Source organism: Mustela putorius, unplaced genomic scaffold (assembly GCF_011764305.1).
Source record: "Mustela putorius furo isolate JIRA1106 unplaced genomic scaffold, ASM1176430v1.1 tig00000273_pilon_pilon_pilon, whole genome shotgun sequence".
In the NCBI taxonomy this organism is placed as follows: domain Eukaryota; kingdom Metazoa; phylum Chordata; class Mammalia; order Carnivora; family Mustelidae; genus Mustela; species Mustela putorius.
The window spans coordinates 264,717-276,760 of NW_025421340.1; the positions used below are offsets into that span (position 1 = coordinate 264,717).

At 40.2% G+C, this 12,044-nt stretch overlaps 1 pseudogene; it reads right to left on the reverse strand.

The window, feature by feature from the left end:
- Nucleotides 1-6,374: 6,374 nt before the first annotated feature.
- Nucleotides 6,375-6,488, reverse strand: LOC123391634 (annotated as a pseudogene).
- Nucleotides 6,489-12,044: the final 5,556 nt, after the last annotated feature.

Genomic DNA, 12,044 nt, shown 5'->3' on the forward strand with positions numbered 1-12,044 from the left:
GCTGTCACATCCTGGAGGAAGATGGCATCTGACTGCCCGTTTCTCAAGGGAGCTGTTTCTGCGAGTTCAGGGTATGGTGCCTGGTAGCAAGCCCAAGTCTGCCCTACGGACAGTTGTCCAAGGAGATGCTGTGCCCTTGGGACCGGACGCAAAGGACAGGCCTGCCTTCTTCCCAGACTCCATCCTCAGAGTGGAGCATGCGTCCCTTCCCTAGTCGTCCCTTCATGTCTCCTTAGCAGCCCGGCTTCGTCTCTCCGCACAGGGAGTGGGTGACATTTGTCTTGCGACCGGCCTGCTGTTCCTGCAAGGGCAGGCTCTCCTGCTTCCCGACCGTTTCCCGACCACAAGGCCAACGGCTCCTTCTCTTCTCTGGGGGCGGCGTCCTGCGCCTTCCCCAGACTTGCTCCTGTGGAGCTTGGTGACAGACGTGTCCCTTTCCTTAAGGGCCTTTCAGTTGTGCAACCATATTTCTTTATTAGGCAAAGGGGTGCTAGGGCAAAGAGGATTTCGCTCCATGCGGGCATCTTCCACCATGCTGCGGAGACTAGCTCAGGCATTCAGCTGCAGCATCACACACATCCGATTCTGATTTCCCAACGAATGCTGTGCTTTCCCAGAGGAGATGCCCGGGCAAAGAGGCTTTCGCTGTATGCGGGTTTCTCCCACAGCGAGACTGGGCACAGGCAAGCAGCAGAAGAGGCCCCCGCAGAACCGACTCTGATTTCTCAGCAAATGCTGTGCTTTCGCAGAAGCTTTGGCTTGAAGCGAACAGCACTTCGCCGCTGCCTCTTCAGCAAGGCTTCAGTCGCGTCAGGGAAGAAGTGCTGCGGGAGAGCTGGTGCCTCTTGGGGCCTTGCTATCCCGGGCTCCAAGTTCACATCCTGGGTTCATCCTGCCAAGCTGAAATAAGCAGACACAGCCTCGACCCTGCAGCAGCGTGCGTGGCCTAGGATGGCACTCTGCTCACAATGCCATCTCTCAGCATAGGCATGGCCGGCCCTTTTGCTCTGGCATTCAGGTGGACAGGGGACTAGGCCAGTGCCTTCCCCATCCTTGAGGAGACGCGAGAGGATCACTGCACACCGCCCGTGTCCTGGGATGGAGAGTAATGGGTAAATGTCCCTGTTTCCCCGGGACACCCCCTGCCTCCGCCAATGCTGCCACATCCTGGAGGAAGACGGCATCTGATTGCCCATTCCTCCAGGAGGTGTTTCTGCAAGTTCAGGGCCGGGAGCTTGGTGGCAAGCCCACGTCTGCCCTCTGGACAGGTGGCCAAGGAGATGCTTTCCACTTGGGACCAGTGGCACAGGAAAGGCCTTCCTTCTGTCCAGACTCTTTCCTCAGATTGGAGCACGTTCCCCGGCCCAATCGTCCCCTTATGTCTCCTTAGCAGCCAGGCTTCGTCTCTCTGCACAGGGAGTGGGTGACACTTGTCTTGCCACTGGCCCACTGTTCCTGTCAGGGCTGGCTCTCCAGCTTCGCGACCGTTTCCCGACCACAAGGCCAATGGCTCCTTCTCTTCTCCTGGGGCAGCTTGCTGCACTTTCCCCAGACAGGCTCCTGAGGAGCCCAGTGACAGACATGTCCCTTTCCTTAAGGCTCTTTCCACAGGCGCAACCACGGTTCTCTCTCAGTTAGTGGGGATGCCTAGGCAAAGAGGATTTCGCTCCATGCAGGTTTATTACACCGTGCTCTGGAGTCTTGCTCAGGCAAGCAGCAGCAGCATCCCACAGACCCGACTCTGATTTCCCAAAGAATGCTGTGCTTTCCCAGAGGAGATGCCCAGGCAAAGAGCCTTTCGCTGTATGAGGGTTTCTCCCGCCGTGCTGAGAATACTAGGCTAAGGCAAGCAGCAACAGCAGCCCACAGAACCGACTCTGATTTCCCAGCGACTGCTATGCTTTCGCAGAGGTTTTCAGCTTGGCGCGAACGGCACTTCGCTGCTGCTTCCTCAGCAAGGCTTTGGGTGTTCGCTCTGTCGCATCAGGGAAGAAGAGCTGCGGGAGAGCTGGTCCCTCTTGGGCCTTGCTTTCCCGGGCTCCATGTTGGCGCTCTGGGTTCACCCTGCCAGGCCGAACTAAGCAGACACAGTCACAACCCTGCAGCAACGTGCGTGGCCTAGGATGGCACTCAATGCACACTACATTCTCCCGGTGTAGGCAACGCTTGGCCTTTTGCACTGGCCCTCAGGCGGACTCATGGACAAGGCCAGTGCCTTCCCCACAGGAGAGGAGAGGCGACAGGATCCCTGAACACCGCCCGTTCACTGGAATGGGGAGCTTTGGGGGATTGTCCCCACTCCTTCCCCGGCAAAAACACCCTGCCACCGAAAACGCTGTCACATCTTGGGGAAAGATGGCATCTGACTGCCCGTTTCTCGAGGGAGCTATTTCTGTGAGTTCTGGGTATGGCGCCTGGTAGCTAGCCCAAGTCGGCCCTACGGACAGGTGGTCAAGGAGATGCTGTCCCTTGGGACCCGAGGCACAGGACAGGCCTGCCTTCTGCCCAGACTCCTTCCTCAGAGTGGAGCATGCATCCCTGCCCTAGTCATCCCCTCATGTCTCCTTAGGAACCAGGCTTTGTCTCTCCGCACAGGGAGCGGGTGACACTTGTCTTGCCACTGGCCTGCTGTTCCTGCCACGGCAGGCTATTCTGCTTCTCGACTTTTCCCGACCACAAGGCCAACAGCTCCTTCTCTTCTCCTGGGGTGGCGTGCTGCGCCTTCCCCAGACATGCTCCTGGGGAGCGCAGTGACAGACGTGTGCAACCACGCTTCTCTCTCAGATCTCAAATACACAACATAACCCTACACCTAAAGGAGATGGAGAAAGAACAAGAAAGCCTAAACCCAGCAGAAGAGGAATAATAAAGATCAGAGCAGAAATCAATGAAATAGGAACAAATAAACAAACACACAAAAACCACAAAAACCGAAGAACAACAACAAAAAATAGAACAAATCAACGAAACTAGGAGCTGGTTCTTTGAAAGAATTTATAAGATTGATAAACCCCTTTCCAGACTTATCAAAAAGAAAAGAGAAAGAACCCAAATAAATAAATTCATGAATGAAAGAGGAGAGATCACAACCAACAAACACCAAAGATATACAAACAATTATAGGAACATACTATGAGCAACTCTACGCCAACAAATTCAACAATCTGGAAGAAATGGATACATTCCTAGAGACATATAAACTACCACAACTGAACCAGGAAGAAATAGGAAACCTGAAGAGACCCATAACCAGTACAGAGATTGAAACAGTCATCAAAAATCTCCAAACAAACAAAAGCCCCGGGCCAGATGCTTCCCAGGGGATTCTACTACCAAACATTTACAGAAGAATTAATTCCTATTATCACGATACTGTTCCCAAAAAAATAGAAATGGAACGAAAACTTCCAAACTCTTTTTTTTCTGAGGCCAGCATCATCTTGATCCCAAAACCAGACAAGGATCCCATCAAAAAAGAGAACTACAAACCAATTTCCTTGATGAACACAGATGCGAAAATTCTCACCAAAATACTAGCCAATAAGATTCAACAGTACATTAAAAGGATTATTCACCACGACCAAGTGGGATTTATTCCAGGGCTACAAGGTTGGTTCAACATCTGCAAATCAATCAATGTGATACAACACATTAATAAAAGAAAGAACAAGAACCATATGATACTCTCCATAGATGCTGAAAAAGCATTTGGCAAAGTGCAGTGTCCCTACCTGATTAAAACTCTTCAAAGTGTAGGGACAGAGGGCACATATTATTAATATTATCAAAGCCATCTATGAAAAACTCACTGCAAATATCATTCTCAATGGAGAAAAACTGAATACTTTTCCGCTGAGGTCAGGAACCCGGCAGGGATGTCCGTTATCACCACTGCTATTCAACATCGTACTAGAAGTCCTAGCCTCAGCAATCAGACAACAAAAAGAAATTAAGGGCATCCAAACTTTGCCAAATTGGCAAAAGAGAAGTCAAACTATCCCTGTTTGCAGACGATATGACACTGTATGTGGAAAGCTTAAAGGACTCCACTCCAAATCTGCTATAACTTGTATAGGAATTCTGTAAAGTGTCAGAATATAAAATCAATGCACAGAAATTGGTTGCAGTTTTTTTTTATACCAACAAGACTGAAGAAATAGAAATTAAGGAGTGAATCCCATTTACAATTGCACCCAAAACCCTAAGATACCTAGGAATAAACCTAACCAAAGAGACAAAGAATCTATACTCAGAAAACTCTAAAGTACTCATGAAAGAAATTGAAGAAGACACAAAGAAATGGAAAAATGTTCCATGCTCCTGTATTGGAAGAACAAATATTGTGAAAATGTCTATGCTACCTAAAGCAATCTACACATTTAATGCAATCCCTATCAAAATCCCATCCATTTTTTTCAAAGAAATGGGACAAATCTTCCTAAAATATATATGGAACCAGAAAATACCTCGAATAGCCAGAGGAATATTGAAAAAGAAAGCCAAAGTTGTTGGCATCACAATTCCAGACTTCAAGCTCTATTTCAAAGTCGTCATCATCAAGATAGTAGGGAACTGTCCCCAAAACAGACATAGATCAATGGAACAGAATAGAGAGCCCAGAAATACACCCTCAACTCTATGGTCAACTAATCTTCAACAAAGCAGGAAGGAATGTCCTATGGAAAAGAGACAGCCTCTTCAACAAATGGTGTTGGGAAAATTGAACAGCCACATGCAGAAAAATGAAGTTGGACCATTTCCTTACACCATACATGAAAATAGACTGGAAATGGATGAAGAAGCATAATGTGAGAAAGGAATCCATCAAAATCCTTGAGGAGAGAACAGGTAGCAACCTCTTTGACCCTCAGCAGCAGCAACTTCTTCCTAGGAACATCGCCAAAGGCAAGGGAAGCAAGGGCAAGAATGAACTATTGGGATTTCATCAAATCAACTATTTTGATTTCATCAAAAAGCTTTTGCACAGCAAAGGAAACAGTTAACAAAGCCAAAAGATGACTGTCAGAAGTTATCTGGGAGAAGATATTTGCAAATGACATACCAGATAAAGGGCCAGTATCTATCCAAAATCTATAAAGAGCTTATCAAACTCAACACCCTAAGAACAAATAATCCAATGAAGAAATGGGCAGAGGACATGAACAGACATTTCTGCAAAGAATACATCCAAATGGCCAACAGACACATGAAAAAATGCTCCACATCACTCGGCATCAGGGAAATACAAATCAAAACCAGAATGAGATACCACCTCACACCTTTCAGAATGGCTAAAATGAACAAGTCAGTCAATGACAGATGCTGGCGAGGATGTGGAGAAAGGGCAACCCTCCTACACTGTACGTGGGAATGCAAGCTGGTGCAACCACTCTGGAAAACAGTGTGGAGGTGCCTCAAAAAGCTGAAAATAGAACTAGCCTATGACCCAGTGATTGTAGTACTGGGTATATACCCTCAAGATACAAACGTGGCATTCTGAAGGGGCACATGCACCCAAATGTTTATAGCAGCAATGTCCACAATAGGTAAACTATGGAAAGAACCTAAATGTCCTTCAACAGATGAATCAATAAATAAGATGTGGTATATATGTACAATGGGATACTATGCAGCCATCAAAAGAAATGAAATCCTGCTATTTGTGATGACGTGGATGGAACTAGAGGGTATTATGCTTGGCGAAATAAATCAATCTGAGAAAGACAACTATCATATGATCTCCCTGATATGATGAAGTGGAGATGCAACATAGGCGGTTTCGGGCGTACGAAAAGAAAAATAAAAGAAGATGGGATTGGGAGGGAGAAAAACCATAAAAGACTGAATCTCACAAAACAGACTGAGGGTTGCTGGGGGGGGAGGTGTGTTGGGAGAGGATGGTGGGGGTATGGACATTGGGGAGGGCAGGTGCTATGGTGAGTGATGGTGAGTGCTGTGAAATGTGTAAACCTGGTGATTCACAGACCTGTACCCCGAGGGATAAAAACACATTATATGTTTATAAAAAATTAAAAAAAATAATTTAAAAAATCCATTAAAGAAAAAACACATATTGCAAGCCCAGAGCTAATCTCATATTCAATCAAAAAAGTTTGAAAGTTTTCCCCTTAAAGATCAGAAAAAAGACAAGTGTGTCCACTTTCACTACTCTCATTTGACATAGTACTGGATGTCCCTAGCCAGAGAAACAAGGAACACAAAGAAATAAAAGACTCCAAAAAAAAGGAAGAAGTAAAATTTTCTTTTTTTGGATAACATGAACTTACATGTAAAAGAATCCTAAAAAATTCATAAAAATTTTGAATAAACAAATTTAGTAAAGCTGCCAAATACAAGATAAATATATAAAAGACAAGAATTTTGTTTTGTTTCGTATTTTTAATAGTTTTTCATGTCATCCTTGCTCAGTGATCACGCTAATCTCTGCATCATTCCAATTTTAGTATATGTGCTGCCAAAGTAAGCACAAGACAGGAGCATTTTAACACTCTAATGATGAACTATCTGAAAAAATAAAGAGAACAATCTAATTCACACTAGCATCAAAACTAATAAAATACTTAGGAAAAGATTTAACTAAGAAGATGAATGATCTGTACCCCATAAACTATGACATTGATAAAGAAATTGAAGGAGACACAAATGGAAAGATAACTCATATTTATGAATGGTAAGAATTAACATTGTTAAAATGTCCATACTACCGAAAACCATCTGTAAATTCAATTTCTATCAAAAATCCAATGTTAGGGGCGCCTGGGTGGCTCAGTGGGTTAAGCTGCTGCCTTCAGCTCAGGACATGATCCCAGGGTCCTGGGATCGAGCCCCGCATCAGCCTCTGCTCAGCAGGAAGCTGCTACCTCTTCTCTCTCTGCCTGCCTCTCTGCCTGCTTGTCATCTCTCTCTCTCAAATAAATAAATAAATAATCTTTTAAAAAATCCAATATTGTGTTTTTACAGAAGTAAGTAAAGAATCCTAAAATTTATATGAGACAAACAAATAATCAAAGCAGTTCTGAGAAAGAATGAAGAAGCGAAATTACACTTCTTGATTTGAAACTATACTACAAAGCCCCCATGCTCAAAACAATAAAGTATAATGGCATAAAAACAGACCAATAAACAAGTAGAACAGAATTGAGAGTCCAGAAATAAATCTTTTCATACAGTCACCTAATATTTGACAGGGGCCAACATATGTAATGGGTAAAGATAGTCTGTTTCAGTAAATGATATTTAAAACTGAATAGTCACATAAACCAACATGAAACTGGAACCTTATATCACTCATAAATCTTAACTTGAAATAGATTAAAGACTTAAATGTGATGCATGAAACTAAATTTCCTAAAGGAAAACATAGGAAAAATTCTCCTTGACATTGGTCTTGCCAATAGTTTTTTTTGGATACCAGACCAAAAACACAAGCAAAAAAAAAAAAAAAATAAATAAATGGTATTACATCAAACTAAAGTTTCTGCATTGCCAAAACAAAGGGAATGAAAACTCAATCCACAGAATGGAAGAAAATACTTACAAATCTTATATCTGAAAAGAGGTTAATAACCAACAGATACAAATAGAAAATAATATATAATTAAAAAAATAGCAAAAGGATCTCAATAGACTTTTTATTCAAAAAAGTTATATAAATGACCAACAGGAGCATTAAAAAGTGCTCAACGTAAAAAACTCAGGGCAAAGTCATTATGTGTTGTTTTTGTTTACCTCTGAAAAACACAGCAAGATATTACTACCTATTAGAATATATACTACCAAAAAATTAAAACTAACAAATTTTGGTAAATATTGGGGAAAATGGGGAACTTATGCACTGTGATAGGGATATAAATTTGTATGGAAAACAGTATGGAGACTATTCATATTATTAAAAGTAAAATTACCATATGATTCAGTAATCCCACCTCTAGGTATATATCTAAAGGAAACAAAGTCACTATTCGAAGACATATCTGCACTCTTATGTTCATTATAAAATTATTAACTCTAAGCAAGAGATGGAAATAACTTCAGTATCCATTAATGGATGAATGAATAAAATAAGTATGGTAAATATATACTATGGAATACTACTTAACCATGAAAAATTAAGAAATACTGCCATTTACAATACCATGGATGGATCTTGAAGGTATTATACTAAGTGAAATATTTCAAAGATTTTATATATTTTTTTAATATATAATTTTTTTTATTTTTTATAAACATATATTTTTATCCCCAGGGGTACAGGTCTGTGAATCACCAGGTTTACACACTTCACAGCACTCACCAAAACACATACCCCTCCCCAGTGTCCATAATACCACCCCCCCTTCTCCCAAACCCCCTCCCCCCAACAACCCTCAGTTTGTTTTGTGAGATTAAGAGTCACTTATGGTTTGTCTCCCTCCCAATCCCATCTTCTTTCATTTATTCTTCTCGTACCCACTTAAGCCCCCATGTTGCATCACCACTTCCTCATATCAGGGAGATCATATGATAGTTGTCTTTCTCCGCTTGACTTATTTCGCTAAGCATGATACGCTCTAGTTCCATCCATGTTGTCGCGAATGGCAAGATTTCATTTCTTTTGATGGCTGCATAGTATTCCATTGTGCATATATACCACATCTTCTTGATCCATTCATCTGTTGATGGACATCTAGGTTCTTTCCATAGTTTGGCTATTGTGGACATTGCTGCTATAAACATTCGAGTACACGTGCCCCTTTGGATCACTACGTTTGTATCTTTAGGGTAAATGCCCAATAGTGCAATTGCTGGGTCATAGGGCAGTTCTATTTTCAACATTTTGAGGAACCTCCATGCTGTTTTCCAGAGAGGTTGCACCAGCTTGCATTCCCACCAACAGTGGAGGAGGGTTCCCCTTTCTCTGCATCCTCGCCAGCATCTGTCATTTCCTGACTTGTTGATTTTAGCCATTCTGACTGGTGTGAGGTGATATCGCATTGTGGTTTTGATTTGTATTTCCCTGATGCCGAGTGATATGGAGCACTTTTTCATGTGTCTGTTGGCCATCTGGATGTCTTCTTTGCAGAAATGTCTGCTCATGTCCTCTGCCCATTTCTTGATTGGATTATTTGTTCTTTGGGTGTTGAGTTTGCTAAGTTCTTTATAGATTCTGGACACTAGTCCTTTATCTGATATGTCGTTTGCAAATATCTTCTCCCATTCTGTCAGTTGTCTTTTGATTTTGTGAACTGTTTCCTTTGCTGTGCAAAAGCTTTTGATCTTGATGAAATCCCAATAGTTCATTTTTGCCCTTGCTTCCCTTGCCTTTGGCGTTGTTCCTAGGAAGATGTTGCTGCGGCTGAGGTCAAAGAGGTTGCTGCCTGTGTTCTCCTCAAGGATTTTGATGGATTCCTTTTGCACATTGAGGTCCTTCATCCATTTTGAGTCTATTTTTGTGTGTGGTGTAAGGAAATGGTCCAATTTCATTTTTCTGCATGTGGCTGTCCAATTTTCCCAGCACCATTTATTGAAGAGGCTGTCTTTTTTCCATTGGACATTCTTTCCTGCTTTGTCGAAGATTAGTTGACCATAGAGTTGAGAGTCTATTTCTGGGCTCTCTATTCTGTTCCATTGATCTATGGGTCTGTTTTTTGTGCCAGTACCATGCTGTCTTGATGATGACAGCTTTGTAATAGAGCTGGAAGTCCGGGATTGTGATGCCACCAACGTTGGCTTTCTTTTTCAATATCCCTTTAGCTATTCGAGGTCTTTTCTGGTTCCATATAAATTTTAGATTTGTTCCATTTCTTTGAAAAAGATGGATGGTACTTTGATAGGAATTGCATTAAATGTGTAGATTGCTTTAGATAGCATAGACATTTTCACAATATTTATTCTTCCAATCCAGGAGCATGGAACATTTTTCCATTTCTTTGTGTCTTCCTCAATTTCTTTCATGAGTACTTTATAGTTTTCTGAGTATAGATTCTGTGTCTCTTTGGTTAGGTTTATTCCTAGGTATCTTATGGTTTTGGGTGCAATTGTAAATGGGATTGACTCCTTAATTTCCCTTTCTTCTGTCTTGCTGTTGGTGTATATTTTTAAATTTATGTATTATGATAACCCTTACATACAGAATCTGAAGAAAAAGCAAACTAATGGAAACTTAGAGTTGAGTTGACAAGGGGTGAACCTGGGGTGGAATAAGGTGGTCAAAGTGTACAAACTTGCAACTATAATAGGAAAAAGTTCTGGAGATCTAATGTACAGCATGATGATCATAGTTAATAATATATACATACTTTTTAAATTGTGCTTCCCTTTATTAAATTTTGCATATATCACATTCTTACAAGTTGAAAGTTTATAGCAATCTTGTATAAAATAGGTCTGCTGCCACCATTTTTCTAACAACATTTGTTCATTTTGTGTCTCTCTGTCACATGTTGGTAATTCTTGCAATATTTCAAGTTTTTTCATTATTATTGTATTTGTTATGGTGATCTGTGATCAGTGATTATGACCCACTGAAAACTCAGAACTAGTTTACTTAAAGTATATGAATTGTTTTTCTTTAAAGACATAATGCTTTTGAACAGTACAGTATAGTGTTTATTTTTTATATGCACTGGGAAACATAATTTTTTATTTGCACTGGGAAACCAAAAAAATAATAATAATGATTTGACTTAGTTTATTGAGATAATCACTTTATTGAGGTGGTCTGGAACAAAACCCACAAGACCTCTGAAGTTTATCTCTACTGTACGATATACATTAAAGTTGCTAAGAGAGTAGATCTTAAAATTCCTTACAATATATGCATAAAAAAGAGAGGCAACTATATGAGATAGTAGATGCATTAACATTTTTATGTAGATTATATTGCAATACAGATGTATACCAATTTATCAAATGGTACAAAATTTACACAATGTTAAAAGTTTGCAGTGTTATAAAGAAATCATTTCTTAAATTTACAAATTATAATATGTCAATTATTTTTCAATAAAGCTGGAAATAACTTTTAGTAGAATTAATCTGTTTTTCAAAAAAGGAAGTAAGTAAATAGAAACTGCAACTCACTCTGAAATAATAGAATACAAAATCCATTTTAGTTATATACACTGTGACAAACACTATTAGTTAGTTTACAATGAAGGAATACTTATAAACCATGAAGGATGGTCTATAAATAAGGCTGAAAGAGCTCAGTTTTAAGGTTTAAATTTAAAATCTTCTTTTGAAATACTAAACTGACCACCCAGTTTTCCAAACATAAATGTCTTCACTGCATGAATTTATTTCATACAACTCTATAATCTAGTTTCATAAGAAAGCAGCATGCAAATTTTGAATAAGACAGACTTGCTTAAGTTTCTTTATGTTCAACAGTAAAGGATACTTCCCTAAAAAGAAGAAAAATCAGCATACTTATTATGATAATTATTATTATTATGATAATTATTATTCATAATGAGATTCATATTGAATTCATATTGAATTAGGGAATATATAGCCTCAGAGGGGGTAAAGTAAAATGAAATTTATTTTGGTAAATGTGTCTATGAATAGTCAATACAATGCCTCAATATAAATGAATATTATCATTTTGAACAATTTAATTACTATTATTAGAATTATTATAAGTATAAAAATAGCTATCATTTTAGCATGGAATATGAGACTCTCATGCTCCATGCTTCATTACATCCACACAACAACTCTGCATAATAAGTATTATCATCACCATTTCAGGGGTGAAAAAACTGAGGCTAACACATTTAGATAACTGGTTTTATGATTACATGGCTGATAAAGATGCATCACACTAATTTAGGCTTTATGATTTCAGAATTGTACTCTTTCCACTTCACATTCTATTACTCTGTAAATACTTGGCTTGTTTTCATTTAGTTCTTTAATTTTATTCATGTGGCGATGGCTTAAAGCTTCATTTAAAGGAAGCTTAAAAAAATTCATTTAACCAAAAGCTCCCAAGAATTAAAAATGTCATGGAGCTAATGTAGACATTAGTTAATGGGTAA